The following is a 13,273-nucleotide window of genomic DNA, read 5'->3' as shown; positions in this document are numbered from 1 at the left end:
ACATTTAAAGCGTTCTGCAATGAAACAGAGATTCTTGAGTTGATAAAATATGAATATCTGGAAATTTGCTAGAAAAAAATGCAGTTGTTGAAGTTTCTGACTCTTTTAGCAGAATAAAATATTTATGTGACTATTATATAGTGAGAAGTGGATGCCAATTTAGATCTACTTATAGAATAGATGAAGAAAATTTCTTTTGGCCATATTTTTCCCATAGCGAAACTAGAAATTGATTTTGTATTCATATAAGAATCTAATTTCATTTTCTATTTAAAACATTAGTAAACTCTAGGCAATCAACGTGGAATTCTCTATTTCTTGGTTTCACATTCCAGATAAGATATTGGGTAAAATATATGACTTCTAAAATGACACTATGAAGGTAAAGGAATCTCACAACTCAGTATCTTCCTACCCCTTGGAAATACCACAAAAATATTCTTTCACAAACTATCCTTAGTTCTGTTCCCTGCCATCTGAAAATTGTTGGTTATTTAAAAATCCTTTTAAAAATCCCACTATTTTCAAATCCTGAAATACTTGTAAGGGCAGTCACACTGCAGAGATTACTGACATATTATGTCTCATGTTTTCCTGACCTGGAATTTGTGACCACTTGTGTAGTATTAACAGAAGAATGATAATAACAAAATAGTATCACAATTTAGGAGAATCTGAATTCTGTTGAAGTATGATTTCCTGTTTACATAGTCTCTGAACATTTTCCTTGAGATATGGCCTCTGGAGGCTTCTTCCTTTTTATATGAAGTTGTACATGGTTGATTACCAAAAAAGAGGGTAAAAATAAAATAGATGAGGATATCTGAGTACTTACCAGAGAGCAGACATTTTGGAGAGCACTTCTGAGAGTAGCTGAAGTATTTCAGCAAAGTTCCAGAAGTTACCAAAGCCACTTCCTTATATATAAAGACTTGCCTCTTTTTTTTTCCTTTCTCAGTCTTGTACCTGCCCAAGGGGCAGCAAACCTTTGGGGGATTCCAACCAGGATATATCTGTTCTGAGACTAAGAATAAACATGTGCAGATGCAATAAATCCAGAGATGGTTAATACCAAAAAAGTGAAATAAGTATCTAGACTTTGAATTAGGGACCATTTTGGTTGGCGAGAAGTCCTTAAGAACCAGGAGTGGTAAAGACCTGGTAAATCCTGTACAAAGTCTCTGACACTTCCATTGGGTATTTGGCTCAGATATTACTCCTATGTGTTGAACATGGTCAAAACAGAAATGCTGTGTGTTGAATCAGTGCAATCAAGGAAGTGATGGAGGACAAATATCTTATGATATATATTTTTAGCCTTCTGGTTAACTCCGGAGGCCTGTATCCATCCTTCCAGATACTTACTGCTAGACATTACTAACTAAATATCCCTTAAAATCAACTTGTACAATAGACTTCATTGTCTCCTTTTCCAATTCTGATCTCTTCTTAGGGAGCTATCTCTATAATAAGACCTTATTCTTAATATTTAAAAAACCCTAAATCCTGAGCCCTTTAACCTCTTTTTGCTCACATTTTGTTCATAGCAATAGCCAACCTTTGTTGAGAATTTAAATTGTTCCAGTTACTGAGATTAATTCATTATTGATGAGGATTTTGAGTCCTTGAGTCTTTTTTTTAAATGTTTATTAATTTTTGAGACAGAGAGAGAGACAGAGCAGGAGCAGGGGAAGGACAGAGAGAGAGGGAGACATAGAATTCAAAGCAGGCTCCATGCTCTGAGCCATCAGCACAGAACCTGATGCAAGCTGCAAACCCAAAAATCTCAAGATCATGACCTGAGTGGAAGTCCGAAGCCCAACCAATTGAGCCGTTTAGGCACCCCCTTGAGTCTTTTAAATAATGACAAGTACGCTTATTATCTTCATTTTACTGATGAAGAAAATGTTTCTCAAGGAGGACAAGTAGCCTCTCAAAGATATTGTACAGTAAAAGTAAGGTATGCAACAAAGAAAATACTTTTTAAGGATACCAGAGAAGATTCTCTTGAAGGAAAAAATATGTTTATATATATACTCACCTCCATTAATACAGAGCCTTGGATGAGAGCTAATATTGAGTAGATCAAATAGAGGAAGTATAACAAAATATTTCTATAACCCTCTACAATAATCTTTTTTTAAGTTTATGATAGTTACTTTATTTTACACAGGTCCTATTGTTTTCATCCTCTTCAGAAATAAGTTCCCTTGGCTATACTGTCAGGAATTCTCCATCTTCAACTCTTGCTGTATCTCTGAACTTTCCAATTCCTTCTCATAAAGGAGATGACAGAATATATCTGAGTTTTTTATTATTATTGTGTGTATCATAGTTGCAACGATGGTGTTATGTTTTTATTGGCTTATTGCCCAACTTTGGAGACCAATTCCATTTGTTCTATGATGATAGTAATAAGCTACAACAGGGAAATTATCACATCTATTATTGTTATTTTGATATGTCCGGTCCCTGGCATGTTTAAAGGCATGTGGTAGTTTAGTAAATGTTTATTGAATCAATTAATGAATGAATTGCATTGTAAAACATGGCATTTTAAATCATATACTGTTTTTAACTTTATTGTCTTTAGTATCTTTCCCATTTGGTTATGCTTGTTATGGAGTAAAAGAACAGATTTTGATAAATCTAACATCTGTTCATATGGATTTTTATTGTGTAATCTGGCATTATTTATATTTTTGCACACATAATTTATATAATCTTATTTTGAAAGTTTTATTTGCATATAGCACATATTTCAAATATAGAATATTATTACACAATAGGATGAATTACATATATATAATAATTATTAACATTGGATCATATAAATTTGAAGCATGTTTTAATAATAAAAAGACTACATATTAATGGAAGTTTTTCTTGGCCATATGCACCAAATGTTAATAAAAATATGCATGTCAAACAGACGGGACAGTTTAAGCAATCCCTCAATGGAAACATATAGGTAAAGTTGACTTATTAGGAAAGAAGAGTTGAAAACAAAGACATAACTTCAGTTATATTCAGGAAGGGAGTTTTCATGGCTCTTGGATAGGTGCTGTCAGTTAAGATAACATACACCTGGCTGCCTGTCTCTATTCTCAAGCATAAGATTCCATAGATGCCTTTATTTTTCCCTAACGATTCACAATTATTACTAAGTACACAGCTTTGTAATCACTAGTGTAATGATGTTTGTATTTCTGGGAACTACCCATAAAATCCCTATAGGCCATCATGTGAGCTCATTTGTCATATATGTTTTAACAGTCATTTTCCTTAAATGGTCTTGACATGATTATTTCATACTGATGTCATTCTGCCAACTTTGGCAGGCATAGTAGACATCTACTGGGTTTGTTTGCTGTTATTTTCATTTATGTGTTTTTGTTTGGTTTATTCCAGTCCATTTCAGCAACTTTCCTAAAAAGAGAAATCCTTACTTTATGTATTGCAATCACAATGTTTGAGGTAGTGGCACATGACTAATTTTGCCATTGGCATTAAACTCATCTCCTCGGATATAGTGTCCATTCTCTTTAGGATATTAAGGAAGTGATATTCAATCCTTTCCCTAAATCTCTAAGTGGAACTGATAGTGACAGTTCTTTCTTCTCTATTAGATAAGATGTTAGAAATGTCCACTGCCAGTTTATCCAGCTTGCAACCACCTACCATACCATGTGGATTAGCTTCATTTGGAATACTGACACAGTAAAAAAGACAGGTGAAGACAGAGTTAGTGGTGCTAATGACCTCTTTCTGGCACTGAAGTATGCTGTAGTCAGCACCCCCCTCCCGCCTGCAGATTCCTATAACTTTTACTCCGTATCTGTGAGCCATTGTAATATCTAAGAATGTTTTGTTTTTGCGATATCTGGTTTGTTGTCACTTGTACTGGAGTGTGTACTCCACTAAAGCAAGCTTTTTGATTTTCAGAGTTGAGTGTGCATTAATGATATTAGTTTGTATTAGAATGAGGAATTCACCAGTGAGATGAGATCCTAGTGGTCTAATAGTGAGATCCTATAGATCTAATGAGATATTATATATATTTGATATTACTCCATTGTAAAAATTAAATATTTAAAAAATAGTTTATTGTCAAGTTGGTTTCCATGTAACACCCAGTGCTCATCCCCACAAGTGCCCTCCTTCATGCCCATCACCCCCCACACCCATCAGTTCTCAGTTTGTCCTCAGCATTCAAGAGTCTCTCATGGTTTGCCTCTCTCCCTCTCCCCCACTATTTCTCCCCTTCTTCTCCCTCTTGTTCCTCTTTTAATTTCCTCCTAATCCTCCTATACGTGTAAACATATGTTATTTGTCCTTCTCTGCCTGACTTATTTTGCTCAGCATAACTCCCTCAAGTTCCATCCATGTTGCTACACAAGGCCAGATTTCATTCTTTCTCATTGCCATGTAGTATTCCATCGTATAGATAAACCATATCTTCTTGATCCATTCGTCCGTTGATGGACATTTAGGCTCTTTCCATGTTTTGGCTATTGTTGAGATGTGCTCCTATAAAAATTAAAGATTTTTAAGAATTTTGTTTTGGGGGTAGAAAGAGAGAGAGGGAGAGAAAATTTAAGCGGGCTCTACATTCAGCACAGAGCTGGACACTGGGGACTCCATCCACAACCCTGGAACCATGACCTGAGCCAAAATTAAGAGTCAGACGCTCAACTGAATGAGTCACCCAGGTGCCCCTTAAAAATTAAATTGTAAAAAAAGTGCTCATCAAGATATGTGTGCTCTTAACCCCTTTTACCTATTTCACCCATTACCTCTTCCTCTGGTAATGACCTGTTTGTTCTGTGTATTTAAGAGTCTGGGTTTGTTTTTTGTCTCCTTTTTTATGTTTGGTCATTTTTTTTGTTTCATAAATTCCACATATGAATGTTTGTCTTTATCTGACTGACTTTTTATTTCACTTAGCATTACATCTTGCTGCAGATAACAAGATCTCATTCTTTTTATAGCTGAGTAATATTCCTTTGTATATACATACATACATATATATATATATATGTAAAGAGAGAGAGAGACTTTTTCTTTATTATTCATTTATTGATGGGCAGTTGGATTGCTTCCTATCTTTGCTATTGCAAATAATGTTGCAATAAACATAAGGGTTCATATCTCTTTTCAAATTAGTGGTTTTGTTTATTTTGGATAAATATGCAGCAGCAGAATTACTGCATTATATGGTAATTCTATTTTCAATTTTTTTTGGAATCTTCATACTGTTTTCCACAGTGGCTGTAACCAATTTACATTCTACCAACAGTGCATGAGGGTTCTTTTTTCCCCACATCCTTGCCAACATTTGTCATTACTTGCCTTTTGGATTTTAGCTATTCTGGTGGATGTAAGGTAATAGCTCATGGTGATTGCGATTTGCCTTTCCCAGATGATTAGTAATGTTGAGCATCTTTTCACATGTCTGTTGGCCATTTGTACACCATTTTTGGAAAAATGTCTCTTCAGGTCCTCTGGTCTTTTTAAATTAGATTATTTGTTTTTAGGTGTTGGGTTCTATAAGTTTTTTATCTGTTTTGTCTATTAAACCCTTATAATATATATCATTTGCGAATATCTTCTCCCATTCAGTACATTTCCTTTTTTTAATTGATAGGTTCCTTTACTGTGCAAAAACTTTTTATTTTGAAATAGGGTCTAATGGTTTAATTTTACTTTTGTTTCCCTTGCCATGAGGCGACACATCTAGAAAAATGTTTCTATAGCTGATGTCAAAGAAATTACAGCCTATGTTTTCTTCTAGGAATTTTTTTGGTTTCATGTCTCACATTTATATCCTTAATCCATTTTGAGTTTATTTTTGTGTCTGAGAATGTGGCCAGTTTCATTCTTTTGCATATCGCTACCCAATTTGCCAATACCCATTTATTAAAGAGATTATCTTTTTCTCGTTGTATATTCTTGCCTTCATAATGGTATTAACTGACCACAGAAGCACGGGTGTATTCTGAGTTCTTTGTTTTGTTCTGTTGATCTATGAGTCTGTTTTTGTGTCAGTACCATACTGCTTTGATTACTACAGCTTTGTAGTATATTTTGAAATCTGAGATTGTGATCCTCAGATGTCTCCATCTTAAAAATGATGTCTAAGTACTATTTACATAGCTTTTATTTTCCTTTCTGTCCTAGTTAATTAATTTGTAGAATAAATGAGTTCTACATTAACAGGGTTCCCCAGACATAGTTTAATTTGATTCTTTGGCTTGACTATTATGCGTTTTATTCATATTTGCAAAATTGATTAAAACCATGTTATTTTTTAGGCACTTACAAAGTTTTTGAAAAGTAGATTGTAAATGAAATACAGTAGAAATGGAAAAGTACAGCAGTTTTGATGGTTTTTCACAGTGCTACACAGTTAGGGAAAGCACATATTCACATTTGACCTAATCATCCAAGGATGGCCAAATCCACTTGTTTACATTTTACAACCACACATATAGATATCCTTGTATGTAAATATTTACAGGTATTTGCACATACTTATTTGTTGTTTTCCTATATATTAACAGAACAGTAATTCAACTGTATCTTTTTCATTAAAGGATGTGTGGATTTAATCCCCTTAAGGCTGCCAGTGTTCCCAAGCTATCTGAGAGGAGCTTGCTCTTCCTAGAAGCTCTAGAGCAAGCAAGCCATCCTTCATAAACACTTAGAACTATTTTATTCTCTTAAACGAAGGAAAAGGTGAAAGCATACTTTCAAATAAGAACCTTGATAGACATAAAAATATTTACAGTCACATTTTAGTGACTTGTCATACAGTTCTTATTAAAGTGATTTCTAAGGTTACAAAGCCTCTCCCTCTTGTATTTGAAAGTTTGATATATATATATATATGTGTGTATATATTTATTTATGTGTGTATATATATACATATGTATATTTGTGTATGTATATATATGTATACATATTTGTGTGTGTGTGTGTGTGTGTGTGTGTGTATGTATTTGTAAGAGAACTACCTGACAGAAAAGTTATCTAGATCCCATAGCAGGACTTTGTCAAATAGAAAATTTGCTCACAATCACGAAATGTTTAATAAACACACAATAAACAACTAGGATGTTCCAGGTCTTTTGCTGGGTACTGTCAAAGAGAAACTCCGCTTAAGTCACTCATACATTGACTAAGAATATAGACAATTGAAAACAAATTTAGAATACTGTTTAAAAATTTAAATTTAAAAATTTTAAAGTACTGCTGTTTAATATAACAGTAGTAAACAAAGAATGTTATGCAAACTTAGATGAATCATAGTTAACCCAAATATACACTTAAAGGAGGTTATTTATGGAGTCTATTGCAAACTATCAAAAATATAAATAAGTGAATGGGGCACCTGGGTGGCTCAGTTGGTTAAGCGTCTGACTTCAGCTCAGGTCATGATCTTGCGGCCTGTGGATTCAAGCCCTGTGTCTGGCTCTGTGCTGATGGCTCGGAGCCTAGAGCTTGAAGCCTGCTTCAGATTCTGTGTCTCCTTCTTTCTCTGCCCCTCCCCCTTGCACTCTGTCTCTCTCTCTCAAAAATAAATAAATATTACAAATTAAAAAAAAAGAAATTATAAATAAGTGAAATATTTGTTTATCTATTTTTTGAATTAATATAAATCATTTTATGTATGTGAGCCTTACTTCTCTGAACACATCTCATAGTCCTATAGGGCAGAGGAACTTTTAATAGATTATATGAATTGCTGATCACACACACACACAAACACACACACACACACACACACACACACACTAGATATTCAGGAGGAGTTGCTGATTCTGTATGTGGGTGAGTATGTAAGCTTAATCTTCCAGCACATTAAAAAATTTTTTTAAATAGTTTATTGTCAAGTTGGTTTCCATATAACACCCAGTGCTCATCCCCACAAGTGTCCTCCTCCATGCCTATCACCCAGTCTTCTAGCATATTTTAGTCACTGCTGATCATGCCTGTGATATTTAAAGCTGTGGATGTGTTATTTTATTTTTTTTCTATTTTTATTTAGAATTGTATTTTAAAAATCTTTTAAATCTTACTTAGGACTGCACTGCTATTAAGGTTGATAGATAGGTGATTGCATAGAGAAATAACAATTAGAAAAGAAGTGGGGCAATTAGGTGTAAGAAGATATAACCGCAAACCTAACTCCTAAAACATCTTATCTAGATTGTGTTGCTGCTTAATCCAATCAATAACTTGACATTTGATGGTCTACTTAGTACAGTAGGTGCACCTTTGTGTTCAGTCTCTATTCTGTCATTACTATCTTCAAGTTCCTACAGTTGTTCAGAAATTGCTGAGTTTCATTGCGGCTGACATTGCTCATCAACCTTGTTTATCACACAGTTTTGCCAGGATCCAATTTCTAATCTGCTGACTCTTCACTGAGTACACAATGGGATTCATTTGAGGGGGTACCAGAAGGAAGATATCAGCTATAATGACCCTAAAGACTGGGGAAACATTTTTAGCAAAGTGGTGAAGGGCAGTCAAGGTGATGATAGGCATATAGAAGATGAACACAGCACAGATATGGGAGATGCAAGTGTTGAGGACCTTGAGGTGGCCCTTGTGTGAGGCAATGCCCAGAACAAGTTTCAAGATCAACATGTAAGACACAGAAATGTACCCCTAGTATAATAAGGATGTAAGAGCCACAAACAGTCCATAGATAACATTGATTTTGTTGTCAGAACAGGCCAGCTTCATGACATCCTGGTGGAGGCAGTATGAGTTGGATAGAAGGCTTTTCATACAGAATTTCAGCCTCTTTAAAATAAAGGGGAAAGGAAGTACAAACATAATACATACTACAGCAAATATGAGGCCAATTTTAAAGACTCTGGCACTGGTCAGGATGGAGGTGTATATCAGAGGGCTGTAGATGGCTATGAATCAGTCAATGGACATGATGAAAAGAACTGATGACTCCATAGCTGAGAATGAATGAAAAACTCTTGGGCAAAGCAGGCATTGGGGAAATTCCAGTGGCATTGAACAAGAAGATTCTCAGCATGGTTGGAAGGGAGGGGATGGACAGTCCCAGGTCAGAAAAGGCCAGCATGGAGAGGAAGTAACACATAGGCTCATGCAGAGGGGTCTCTGCTTTTGTGAAAAAGAGGATGGTGCAGTTCCCCAGGATGGCAAGGAGGCACATGAGGCAAATGGGGATGGAGACCCAAATGTGAGGGTGCTCCATGCCTGGGATACCAATGAGGAAGAAGGTAGAGATTTCCACTTCAGAGATGTTAAAGACTGACATTGCAGGAATGTGAGAGGCTCATAATCTAAATCCCAAAAGAGCCTTCCTGAAATGGCCTAAATAGCCTAGCTCAAATATATATGCTTTACATGTTGGTGTGAAATTTAGGATTGCAGCTTTTTTTTTCTTTTTTTCTATAAGTATTCTTGGACTAAAACAACATATTTTATATTAGTAGGAGTAATGGCAGGACCCATATAAATAGGATATAAAAAGAAACATGAATATATATTAATATGCACAAGTAATTGCTAGCAGATAGATATTTCAAATATTTCAAATGCCTTTCCTGGTCTCATCATACAAGAAGGAAGCAGTAAATTCTCAGCCTCTATAGCAATGTTTTTAAGGATTGTTATGCCTTTAAGTTTGAAAATTGTTTGGAGAAATATAGGATGAAAGAAGAACATCACTTAGTATAATTGCATTTATAGTTATAAGTGAATATTAATTTTTAAAAACAGTTTTCTTTAAAAAAATGGGGCTAGCAAGGGTTAACATCCACATCTAAAAGAATGAAGATAGACCCGTATCTCACATTTTATACAAATATTATCTCAAAATACACTCTAGGGCTAAGTCAAAAAAGAGCTAAAACAATAAATGTCTTAGAAGGAACCTTACGTGGTTAAGTTTTTGTCATCTGGGTTTGTGCTCTCTGTGATATCCCTGCTGCCCTTTGTTCTCCCTCTGGCTTCATAGAATCTCATATAAGCAGATATCATATTGATGTACACTAAATGAATGAAAAGATATACCCTCAAAGCATGTATAAATTAAATTTATAAATTTAATTACATGTGTAAACTAAGTGATAACATGAATTTTATACAAAACCCACCTTCATACCATTACTTAAAATCCGTGAACTCAGTTATTTGTTAGAATTGTAAGGTTCCTTTCTGTTCATCTAGAGAGAAAAAACGTAAAGAGATATTTAAGCCTATAAAGAAGCATGTTGAGTTAGGATAGACAATGCAGCAAGTAACTCTTGTGGTCCCTACTGCCTTCTCACTGATGCCCTTGCAAACTCAGTGGTCTTGCATATCTGCACCCAGAAACAGCCTATACTAACCAGTGAGGTAAGAACTACCATTCAGCAAACCCCACAGCCAGCCAGGTTCAAGTACCTGCCTTTGAATTTCTCTCTGTGCCGGGTCGGTGATTCTGGCCTAGACTTGGCTGATTGCTATCATTCAGCAGGACTCTGGACTTCCACCATGCATTTACAGAATTATTGGACTTTGTGTAGAGGGTTAGGGTAATGGCATTGATCCTAATGACTTGGCAACCACAACCAGCCAGGTACTGTGTGAAATTTTTGCTTGAGCTGGTACAACGGCAAGAGTCAGCTACGAACATTGGGAAACTTACCGGTAAGTGGTAGGACCCACATGGCAGAATAAAGAGGAAACGGAGGTGGCATGCAGTTAACAGAATTCCAATGCTGTGTGGGCACAACAGTCCCTTCTGACCTGCATAGTCTAGTCCTGCCTTCCTGCTGTTTTCCTATTGGCCCAGAAAACATTGGAGGTTCCAGCTCAGCAGGCTGTACCCAGAGAAAAAGAAAAAGCCCTGGAGGTGAAACCACAAGAACCCAGGGGAGTGATCCCAACCCTTGTAAATGATATGAATTATTCCTTTGAGCAGAACACCCCTTAGGCCTCCTCTGCCCCCTCTGGCGGAATAAGCTCCTGTCATCAAAGATCAAGAGCTTCACGTGAATGCTTGTAGAACAGTTTCGCAGTGTCAGATAACTATGCCTTTATGTGTCTGCCTCCTTCACTACACCTTACCCCCTTAAACTTATGCGTGTTTCCTTCTACAAACTGACAAGGTTTTGAACATTTAATATTCATCTAGTATTTTTCAAATATGGTAGTTTTCAACTGCACTCAGACTTCACTGTGGCATTTTATAAACATAGAGATTTCTAGGCATACGCTAGAGTCACTGAATCTCTTTACTTGCTATTCATATAATAGTCTTTGTGTATTCTTGGTATACTATGTGTATTATTTCCTATGATTATTATGTTATATATGAGTATCGTTTTCACTGTAAAAATGAACTTGTCAGATGCATTATATGTACTATGTACTCTCATTAGACTTTATTTTTTTTTAATTTTAATTTTTAAAAATTTTTTACTTTGTAAAGACTTTCTCTGTCTCTTTCAGACAGAATGTGAGAGAGGGAGGAGTAGAAAGAGAGGGAGACACAGAATCTGAAGCAGGCTCCAGGCTCCAAGCTGTCAGCACAGAGCCCGATGCGGGGATTGAACTCATAAACCGTGAGATTATGACCTAAGCCGAAGTCAGATGCCTAACTGACTGAGCCACCCAGGTGCCCCTAGACTTTTTATATTTGGACGGTGTAAGTAAAATTAACAATGACCATTTTAAGATAAATGTATCACTCTTCCATTAGCTTAAATATCTTAAAACAATAGATAGTTTTTGTTAGACACTGATGCATTCATGAAAGCTCTACAGTTAGCAAAGTCCAGATTTTTATCTTCAATAGAAAACGACCCAGCCAGAGCTTGTGGAAAAGTCCTGCACTTAGTACTTCAAACTTCGAAGAATAGACTCTTAGGTAACTTTTAGTGGGTTGGGTTGTGATTTCCAGGACTCTTTTCATTCAATAGATGATAGCTTCATGAGATTGCTAACCCAAGATTCAACAGAACAAGAGTTCATTGCATAGGACCAGCTGAACTGATGGGTAGCATCCTATTATGTTGTTTGGAACATTGTTGATGTTTTCATCTTCTGTTCTATTTTCTGAATATACAAGGAGGATTTTTCTCTTTCTCTTAAGCTATTTCCAACCAATCATGATCTAGTAGACTCTGCTTTTGTAAAATGAAATGAAACATTTTGAAGTTATAGCTGATTCTCATTGTTATTCTCATTTCTCACTCAGAGTTAGGAACTCTTACTAAGTGTCTTTGCTTTTCGTACAATGTGTATTTGCCAAAGTGTATTTGCAATAAGATCCTGTCCTCTTTTTACCAAGGTATAATTTCGAGAATTGTTATGCAACCAAGAATAACATTCCCTAGAATGTCATACTTGCAAAAGTTGCTCATTTAATCAACTATGTCTCATGACTTAGGGAACTAAGTTTGACTGTATAAAATCTATGCTGACAAAGCCCTCTCAAGTAAATCACCCTGTTACTTGGCTTATAGGAATAGCCCATAAAACTGGTAAGGGAGGTCAATTTCATGGCAGAACAGGATCCTGGGACGTTTGGGGAGTCTGAGTAAAGAAAATACTGTCCAAATGTATACTTACCTGAAGGAGTAATTTGGTGAAGACAATTTCTTGGTCATAGCTCCCTATCCTCCATAAAACATATGATAGCAGTTTTTAAACATCTAATCTGATTCTGTATGGAAAGTTCTAGGACTGCAAACTTAAGAAAGCCCCTCTGGTATATTATCAGTCTTCTCCATATGGGTAAATAATCAGATAAAATCTAATGAAAGCCTGATCAAGAATAATCTTTCTTTGAAATTATATTTAATTTAATTTTTAATGTTTATTTCTTTATGAGAGACAGAGAGAGAGACAGACTGTGAGCAAGTCAAGGGCAGAGAGAGAGGGGCACACATTATCCAAAGTAGGCTCTAGGCTCTGAGCTGTTAGCACAGAGCCCTGATGCAGGGCTCCAACTCACAAACTGTGAGATATTGACCTGAGCCAAAGTCAGATGCTTAACCGACTGAGGCACCCAGGTGCCCCTGAAATTATATTTCCTTTAAAATAGGGGAGACTAAACAGGAAAACGTGTGCTTCATTAGGAAGCTACATTTTTTATAGCATGTTCTGATGGGTTATCTGATTCTGGTATGTGGGGACTTGGTATTTTCAATGCCTTTGAGCTATTTTCAGCTATTGTCTGTTAGTTGTAGATACTAATAGCAACAAAGTAATTCAGGTAGGTAGGCCTGCAAAT

At 35.9% G+C, this 13,273-nt stretch overlaps 1 pseudogene; it reads right to left on the bottom strand.

The window, feature by feature from the left end:
* Positions 1–8,370: 8,370 nt before the first annotated feature.
* On the bottom strand, positions 8,371–9,307 carry LOC120224923 (annotated as a pseudogene).
* Between the last annotated feature and the right edge of the window lie 3,966 nt (positions 9,308–13,273).

This window comes from Hyaena hyaena, unplaced genomic scaffold (assembly GCF_003009895.1).
Source record: "Hyaena hyaena isolate Hyena2069 unplaced genomic scaffold, ASM300989v1 scaffold_1310, whole genome shotgun sequence".
NCBI classification, from domain to species: Eukaryota; Metazoa; Chordata; class Mammalia; order Carnivora; family Hyaenidae; genus Hyaena; species Hyaena hyaena.
The sequence above is the reverse complement of the archived record's forward strand: the minus strand, read 5'-3'. Positions and strand labels throughout refer to the sequence as shown.